The sequence below is a fragment of the Euprymna scolopes genome, chromosome 36 (assembly GCF_053919585.1).
Source record: "Euprymna scolopes isolate OS-2025 chromosome 36, ASM5391958v1, whole genome shotgun sequence".
Taxonomy (NCBI): domain Eukaryota; kingdom Metazoa; phylum Mollusca; class Cephalopoda; order Sepiida; family Sepiolidae; genus Euprymna; species Euprymna scolopes.
Window position 1 is genome coordinate 16630915 of NC_136517.1, and position 10829 is coordinate 16641743.

Below are 10829 nucleotides of genomic sequence, written 5' to 3' on the forward strand. Positions count from 1 at the left end.
CTGGCAATAGGCCAAAAGTGAAAGAGTTGACCTTTTCAGATTCTACTAAACTCTTCCGCCAATTTTGGGTCTAAACACTTAAAATTCTAGATGTAGGTTTCTTGGATATGAGTCAAACTTTTTAATATATATATATATATATATATATATATATATATATATATATATATATATATACACACACACACATGTGCACATAATGTTATGAAGAGTAGATAGGGCCCAAACAAAGCCGGGCTGAATTGCTAGTAAATAAAGAGAAAATAAAAATTATCTTTTTATTAAATTACTTTCAAAGGCGTTTTGGTTTTTAAGCCTAACTCTGGTGAAATTTAACACTCTTCGAGTACATTTTGGAATTTTTCTGCCATGAAATTGTATATTTTCGAAATGTTCAGAAACAATAGTTTCATAATAAAAGTAGCTTTTTTGGATGAAATATGGAATAGTTTCCTGAGGAATAGGATTATATATATATATATATATATATATATATATATATATATATATATATATATATATATATATATATATATATATATATATATATATAACTACTTCATTTATTCACATAAATTTAATATACGAAAGTATAGATTTATGCGTAAACTTAAAGTATTTACTTCAAAAGTGCTCAATACGTAGGTAGAGCTAGTTAGTAATTTATAAAATATATATGGCGATTAAGCTACACTGAATATTCGGCGTTTCGCATAAGCCTGATGAATCCAATAGTTGGATGAAACGCCGAATATTCAGTGTAGCTTAATCGCCATATATATTTTATAAATTACTATATATATATATATATATATATATATATATATATATATATATATATATATATATATATAATCGCGTTGGCACACCGGTTCTCGTCAGATCACTGAAGTTATATATATATATATATATATATATATATATATATATATATATATATATATATATATATATATATATATATATAATTGTAATTTATAATTGCATATAATAAATTTATATATAATATAAAAAAATTTTTAAAAATGTATATATGTAAAAATATTTTAACCTTTATATATCTAATTTTAAATAAATAAGAATGTAAATATACTAAATAATAATCATAGTGGGGGTGATAAGTAGTTAAATGGATTAATTCTAATCTTATAAATACAAGACTGATAAATTAAAAAATGTATCCATTTTAAATGTGGAAATTGATGAATCACAGAGGTAAGAAATTCATTTTTATAGTATGAAAATAGGAAATTGGATCAAATGTTTGTAAGATGTCTTCTTCCTAAGATTAAGGGTGGTGGTGTTTGATCAACCATGATGTAATATACTGTTTTGTTTTTAAATCCCCGAAACAGTGTTTTATGGTAAACAACTGATGATCCCTTGAAAAATAAATTATTGGTATTATAGTAAATTCGAGAGCGAGTTGATGCAGTGATTGCAGGTGATTAAATGACTTACTGACTGGATGGTTTTCTAACGAATGATAAAAAATATTTTTTTGTATAGTTTTAAAGGTTAAAAACTTCAAAGACTATATATATAAATATATATATATATACATATATATAGAGATAGATAGATAGATAGATAGATAGAGATATAGATAGATAGAGATATAGATAGATAGATCGATAGAGATTTGATATATATAATGACTTTCCCGATTCCGATACAACTTACGATTCTTTTTAATTTCCGATTTCGATACAATTACCGATTCCGAATACAATAAAAAAAACGCCCGAATAAAAAAACGCCCGAAAAAAAATACGCCCGAAAAAAAAAAAACGCCCGAAAAAAAAAAAAAAAACGCCCGAAAAAAAAAAAAACGCCCGAAAAAAAAAAACGCCCGAAAAAAAAAAAAACGCCCGAAAAAAAAAAACGCCCGAAAAAAAAAAACGCCCGAAAAAAAAAAAACGCCCAAAAAAACAAAAAAAACGCCCGCAAAAAAAAAAAAACGCCCGAAAAAAAAACGCCCGAAAAAAAAAAAAGCGCCCGAAAAAAAAAAAAAACGTCCGAAAAAAAAAAACGCCCGAAAAAAAAAAAGCCTGAAAAAAAAACGCAGCTACAGCATGCGAGTATTATAACATGATTATATATAACCCTTCCCTACTGCTCCCCTATCGAAAAAGATTATTAAACGGCGTTTATTTAAGTCTATTTAGATAGAATTTAAAGCTTTAATAATCGCAAAAGAACAATAAGTTTAAGATATAAATATACCAAATTTATATTAATAAAATCAACTAACAATTTGTTTATGTCCGTTTTTTTATTCATTTTTTTTTCTCTTTTATAATTTTACGGTTCATCCAAATCTTTAAATAACGGATATGTTCGATTTTTTTCTATTTGTATATCCACGATATTTTATACATAAAATACACATTAGGAAACTCGTACATAAATCATAAATTCTTTTCATGTGTTGAAACTTATGAATTTATAATAATGTTCCAGGGGATACCTGAAAAATTGACGCAGAACATATAAGTTTTTAGATTTTTTTTTTAAACTAAAAGATTTTTGCTAGAGGGTGGGAGACTGAAATACAATCAATAAAACTTCATGCAAAAATATATATTATATTTTTTTGCCATTTTATGCAAAAATTTTTTTATTAAAAACGTATTAATATTTGTTGAAAAATATTATATATATATATTGAAAAATATTATATATATATATATATATACATACATATATATATATATATATATATATATATATATATATATATATATATTGCGCGAGCCTTTTCCAGTATCACATAAAACACGTGTCCACATTTCAAGCTATATTACTTGTCATATCCTAGTCCTCTACAGGAAGATGGTGACCCCGACGTGTCATATCCTAGTCCTCTACAATATATATATATATATATATATATATATATATATATATATATATACTAGCAAAAGTACCCGTCGTTGACTGGGTTCAAAAGCAGCCTACAGAAAATGGACTCTGATTTATAAAAGTATGATAGGTTATGAAAAGAAAGGGTTGTAAAGAGATAGCCTCGAATTTGGGGTATCAAAACCAAAGCAAAATATGATGACAGAATAAATAAAATAGATGAATCCCATAATTTATTATACCATACCTGTTCACACTGAAACACTTATCACAATATTCTGTGGATCTATATTAAAAAACCTTGTTAAACTTTGTGACATATTTTCATTCTATGGAGGTCAGGCGCGAACGAACACCCTATAATTTTATTATACGATATTTCTTCAAACTGAAACATAATTATCAAAGTATACTTACGCAGATAGATATGAAAAGTCATTATTAAAGTTTGTGCCTATTTCCATTCTATGGAGACCAGGCGCGAACGCAGACCCCCACAATTTTATTATACCAACCCTATTTAAGTTAAAACAAACTTATCAAAGTATTATTATTATGTACATCTATATCAAAAACCCTTGTAAACATTTTTTATTTCCATAATTTGTGGACCAGGCGTGTACGCAGACCTCACAATTTTAATGAATCATCATTATGCCAGATCAAACATACCTATTCCTGTGTTTCGATACATCTTCTATCATTATATATGATCAGTTTTCTATAATAGTCAACCATATAGGAGCCTATTCGTGACCAGACACACATGCAGACATTCAGCCTTATATTATAGAAGATATATATATATATATATATATATATATATATATATATATATATATATATATATATAATCTTCTCTTCTCTTCTTTTCTTCTATTCTTCTTCTCTTTCTCTATATAAATAAAATGAACTCATTTTTTCCCGTCGGATTTTGACCTTAATAGGATTAAAAATCAAGATATTCATGCAAATATAATATGCACAAACGGCAGAACAATATCTGAGGTGTGTTATAGGCTCATTATTTCTCAAATTCCTCGATAATCTTAGATTTCTATACTTTTTCTGCTAAGAAGTCACGGCCAAAATCGGTTAAGATCAATGGAAGTGGTAAAATATTTTCTCTCTAATAAATTCCTCCTCCCCCTGCCACCACTTAACACCGTTTGGAGATCGTTCACAAGGAACAGTTGAGAAAAGAACACCGGTTTGGCTTCGTAGTTCTTTCATGTCAAGTTATTTAAAATCACTAAACTAAGCTGCAGTGCTCTGTGGCGTAGTGGTTAGGGTGCTGGACAATTCACATTAAATTTTCACGTTCGCGCCGACCTACCGTAGTCGTTTTTTTTTTTTTTTCCTAAACAACTGGAATGGACTTTTCTTGCTGGCCGAACTGTTAACGTTGCAGATGTTTTGTTTTTTTTTGTTTTTTTTTTCACACTTTATTTTCCTACTTTTACTCATGACTCCGGGTTTGATCCTTCCTACTTACCTACCATAACATTTTTTAAAACTCCCCCCCCGTCCCGGAAACAAACACTCGGGCAACGCCGGGTACCCCCGCTAGTATAATATAATAAATATAATATAAAGCTGAACGTCGATGTGTGTGTGTGTGTGTTTGTGTGTGTGTATGGTCACGAATAGGCTCCTATATGGTTGACTATTTTAAAAAACTGATTACATATAATGATAGAAGATGTATCGAGGATCAGGAATGGATATGTTTGATCTGGCAGAATGGTAGTTCATAAAAATTGTGGGGTCAGCGTTCGCACCTGGCCCCAAAAGTATGGAAATAAAAAATGAAAAAACAAAAACGTTTACAAGGGTTTTTGATATAGATGTACATAAAAATACTTTGATCAGTATGTTTCAACTTAAATAGGGATGGTATAGTAAAATTGTGGGGTCTGCGTTCGCGCCTGTACTCCATGGAAATATGGCACAAACTTTAACAAAGATTTTTCATATCTATTTGGGTAAGTATACTTTAATAATTATGTTTCAGTTTGAAAAGAATATGGTATAATAAAATTATTGAGTGTTCGTTCGCGCCTGACCTCCATAGAATGGAAATATGTCACAATGCTTAACAAGTTTTTTTAAAAGGGGTGAGGGTCAACAATAACAACTTAACTTTAATCTTAATTCACGTTAGCTTTTATTTATTTTTTGAGTTGAATCATATTGTGTCGAATAAAATCACCTCATAAATTCACGTTCTTATTAAAGTGAAAGCCAAAAAAAAAGTCGGAACTTTAGACAATTCTCGACACAATTTTTTCCTTCTCCGGCAATTTTTCGAAAATAGATAAGTAGATAAGTAATAAAAAATTACTTGTTATCGTGTCAAAAGAAGGAAAAAATCCTGCTCACATTACGATTACTTTTTAAAAACATTTACATAACCTTTTTATTTTTATTTATATATCTTTTTAAGCTTTTTTGTTAGTTTACTAGAAGGAATTCAGTTGATTACAACCCTTTCTGCGTGTTCTTTACATTACAATAGTACAACCCTGAATCCGACGGCGCAATTCTACACCGTTCAATACTGTAAAACTGAAACGAAGCTATTCTGCTTGAAAACGGCGCCATTTTCTTCTTATTCATATTTATATCGATTCTTTTCTTTAAAAAACAGTAATTACGTGTTTACTTTTTTAATATCCCATTTTACTGTTTCGGATTATTTTACTAAAGTAAGTAAAGCTTCATTATTTTTCAAAACTGTTTTGTGTCTTTGTTTTTCGATAGTTCGTCGATATTATTTAGTAAGAGTGTTTAGCAGAAAAGCCAACAAACGACTAACCGAAAAAATATACAAGAAATAAATTTTACCATAGTCAATAAAAGTTCAGTTCATGTTTTTTTGTTGTTTTGAAATAGTTTTTAATGCTCTTTACTTGAAATAATGTCAGCGAACCGAAATTAAAACAAAATTTTAGGCGATAATTACTTAAATGAATTTTTATATAAACTACACATGTCATAATCGAATATTCCTCAAGCACAAAATAACGGAAAACATTAAAATATGTTTATAAATATTCTTTACATTGACGGAACTCCCTTAAATTGTTAACACAGAATGCCCAGGGGCCCTCCTTCAAATTGAAAACGGGGCTCTCCATTTAAAAGTCGCTGCCATTTTGAATTTTTTTTTAAACCGGTTCGTGAATTAAAAATTTTTTTTTTTTTTACAAACTACTTAAAAATACAAACCAATGAACATTTCTACCATAAAAGTAACTTTTATTGACTATGGTAACATTTATTTCTTGTATATTTATATTATTATATATATAACATTTTCTCTTTGTAAGGAAACATCATTTTGTTGGTAACTCTTGGCTACGAATGGAAACAAAGTCGTTATAAAAATATATTTTCGCGAAAATTATCTTTACTTTCATCATATTTTGCTTAGGGTAAAGCTTTTTGAGTATCTCTTTACAACCCCCTCCTTTTCATAACCTATCATACTTTCATCACTCACAGTCCATTTTCTGTAGGCTGTTTTTGAACCCAGTTAATGACGGGTACTTCTGCTAGTATATATATATATATATATATATATATATATATATATATATATATATATATATATATATATATTGTGTACAGAAAGTTGTTAGTTGAGACAGATCATTGGTACCGTCGGTTTCAAGCCCGATAATAAGGCCCGTTTAAGGTATCCTTATCAAGCTCTCTTCAGCCAATATTCGTATATATATATATATATATATATATATATATATATATATATATATATATATATATATATATATATATATAGTTCCAATTACAATGCCTCCCCCCCCCCGGGACAGAGTTAGACACCATGGTCGGTTTTTAATGGGGGAGAAAAGGAACAAAAATAAAAATTGTCTCAGTCGTGAAGGATTTCTCCTCCACTGACAGAGAACAAGAAATTGAAGTGCAACATCTGAAGAACAGATACTACACTTTGATCTTGACCCGGAGGCCAGATCAATAGTTTATTGACACGATCTTGAATAGGAGTAAATGTGGTATTGTTGGTAGTGAAATGATTCTAAGAGCAAGATAGATAATGTAAGATAGAGGATGACTAACGATCCCCACTTTCCTACATATCTGATGACCTTATTTTAGCAACTGAATATATCAAGGTGTAGTGCCTGTTCAGATACTACACTTTATCTGTTCGGTCCTCGGTCAGTAAAGAAGAAATCTTTCTAGACTGAGACAATTTTTATTTTATCCCAATTTAGAATGTATCTTCTTGGATAGCTAGATTCTATACAATATAAACCAACCGGGTGTCTAAATCTACCTCACTGTGTAGATAAGTTAATAGAATGACACATAATTAATAACTAAATCATTTGCTTCCAATATGAGATTATATTTTTTAGGCGATTACGTGTGACTGAACATTCTAAAAACTCGACAGAAAAAAAGAAGAAAATGAATAGAATTATTTTTAGAATTTGGACGGGGGGGGGTCAATTTATTCTATAAATTTAATTTTTTCTCACTAACCCCAAGTCTCACATGCAATTATTTTAAATAATATGACGCCCCCCCCCCACAAAAAATACTCCCAGAAAAGTGCCTTTAAACACTAGAATGGGTCAGAAATTCGAGTCCTCTTTTACGTTAAATTTATATGTGAAACTTTAAATTCTAAAAGAATTAATTTTTTCCTTCTCGACAATTTTTTCAGGTTGTCCATACGTAATCGCCTGAGAAAAAAACTAGAATCTCACTTTTGTTTTGAGAGATTTGTTGAAGACTTTCACATGCTACTACTACTACTACTACTACTACTACTACAATTATAATTATTCATATAGTAAAATGATCCTCTTTAACTTCTATATTTACATGAAAATATTAGTTTAGATATGAAACGAAATATAAAAACATCTTAGTAAAATACTTTTTACATTTCTTTCACTTATGCACTTAGTTTTGTTGGCAGACAATTTTCAGTCTTCATCTGTGTATTTGGCGTTACTCGTGGAAAGAATATAAACTTAACTGGTAAAAATAGCTCCAATTAAAACCATAATTTATTACTCGATTTGAGTTTATGGTCTTTTATTCACATATTAAAAACTTGCTTTTACGACAAGTAAACACTACTTAACAGAAGGAGGTTCCGAAATTAAAGAAACGCGCGAGCCAAAATGTGTCTAGCGTAGAGGTGTGAAAAATGTTGAAGTGCAGTAATTCATTGAAGTTGTTTTTCAGGTTTGTCAATGCTGATGGAGCGGGAAAAGCCAAAATTTTTCTTCTTTTTTTCTTTTTTTTTTTTTTTTTTTGGTAAAAGTAAAATGGATTAACACCGTTATTTTAAGTTATTATGATTTATAGATTTTAATATCACTGGTAGCTTAATACCAATAAATATTCAATATTTTATTTTTATTCCCAACAATGTAAAATTAAGTTCAACATGTTTTTTTAAGGAATTGGTTTTGGAATCAGAAAATTACAGTAAAACTTTTTTCGATTGTGATACCGATTCCGATACCCCGAAAAGTTCTGATTTTTTTCAATTCTCGATTCCAATTAATCATCCTAACACTAATATATATAAACTAATCTATATAAACTTCACACTAGAACAAAGCCCCACAGAACTTCACACTAGAACAAAGCCCCACAGAACTACCTTTCCTAGACATCCTAGTAACAATAAAAAACAACAACATAATCACAGACATCTACCACAAACCCACAGACACTCAACAATACCTCCACTTCAAAAGTCACCATCCTAAAAACTGTCTAAAATCAATACCCTACTCCCTAGCACGTAGAGTCTGCACCATAGTAACAGACAGACACCTCCGTTCAACTAGACTGAATGAACTACAAATAACACTGCGGAAAAGAGGATATCCACTACCACTAATGCAGAAAGGTATTGAACTGGCTGAAAAAATTCCAATAGACCAACTAAGAACCCCAAAAGAACACAACAAAGAACAAATTCTAGCATACGTCTCTACACACAACACAAACAACCCAGAACTATTCACACAGATAACAAAAAACCTTATCCTCCTCAATCAGAACGACAAACTAAACAACATACTTAAAACAACAAAAATAATAAAAAGCAAACGCCAACCTAAAAACTTAAAACACATCCTAACTTCCTCAAAACTCGTCCCACATACTACAAAAGGGGTTACAAAATGCAACAAACCGCGATGTGGAGTATGTGACATAATAATAGAAGGTAACACATACACATTCAAAAACCCAGCACAAACATTCAAAATAAAAAAGGATCTAAATTGCACCTCCAGAAATGTAGTATATGCACTAAGATGCACAACATGCAACAAATCCTACATAGGCGCCACCAAAAATTTCAGCAATAGAGTGGCCTTACATAAGAGCAACATAAAAATTGCAGATAACAGACACCTCTATGTTTCAAAATACGTACACACATGCAGTGGAAACAGCTTCAAAATAATGCCAATCTTCCAAACAGACAATTATTTTTATTTACTTACACAGGAAAACAAACTTCATCACCAGATTCACTCCTGAACTGAACAGAGCCTAATATCATCACACAAAAACATGAAATGCAAGGTACACTCGCATGCACGTCCATACACATACACATATACACACCCACACATAAATCAAAACCGACACATTAAAACACACACACGTGCACGCATACAACCACACACAGACATAACACCCCTATCTCTAATACAACACACTGACTAATACCAACCCTACTTAACCTCGAAACCAACAACACTAGGAAACACCTAGAACCATAGTATAATATCTGCTCCAACACCTCGCTCCCTCCTCAGTCAGTGGAGGAGAACCCCTTCATGACTGAAACAACTATCATCCCTTCTATCATCCCCCTCCCATACCTATACCCCCTCCAATGCCCTCCTCTGGGGAACAAAATCTTCCCCACACTAGGAACCGATCCTGGGTCTGGCCATACCCACATGGGGAGACAAATAAATAGAAACATTAAAAAATCCCCTATACATATTTTAAATATACCCTTCTTTCTAAACAAACATAATATAAGGAATACCCGAAAAGACTAAAACGAAAAATCACAATACTGAAATCCAAGAATCCAAAAAATAAATATCAAAATAGAATGAAAGCACCCCTACCCTTATTTCAGAAGAGCTGGTCCCCCCCTCCTCAAACATACACATTAGTAACGACCTCGGATCACAGTCGCCTTCCTAAGGAAGCAAATAACCTCATAACACTATAAAACAATATACCAATAAAACCAATAAAAACAAACCCACACACGCACACACACACACACGCACACACGCACACACACATATACACACACCCTACCCCACCCTAAAGGAAAAGAAAAAAACATTAGCAGAAAGAGAGAGCGACTACAACCAGGTCAGCGGCCTCCTTCGACTAGCCCAATAAAAGAGTAATAAAAATTGAGCTTGCCAATGAATAATAAACACTTACAAGCCTCCACCCCTTGGAAAAACTTCAAATTAACTACGAAAATTGACATTTTTACATCTCCAACACATTTGAAAATAATTTCTGACGAGGACGCTTCACAGAACGTCTGAAACGCGCGTAAAAACGATTTCAATGACTTAAAAACATTATTAAAATGATCCAAACATAATTCTCAATGAAAAACCAAGACACGGAATAATAAAATAATGTTAAAAAACACACATTGTTGGTGACTACTCCCTTATTTAAATATACATCTTTCTTTCGTTGGAATTTCTTAACCCATTTTATATATATATATATATATATATATATATATATATATATATATATATATATATATATATATATATATACCAGCAGATATTTTTTAATTGTTTCCACGTACGTAAGTGTTTCCTCCTATTTCAGCGATAAAAAGATAACTTTTCGATCAGTCGTACGGTCACAATACAATTTCAACC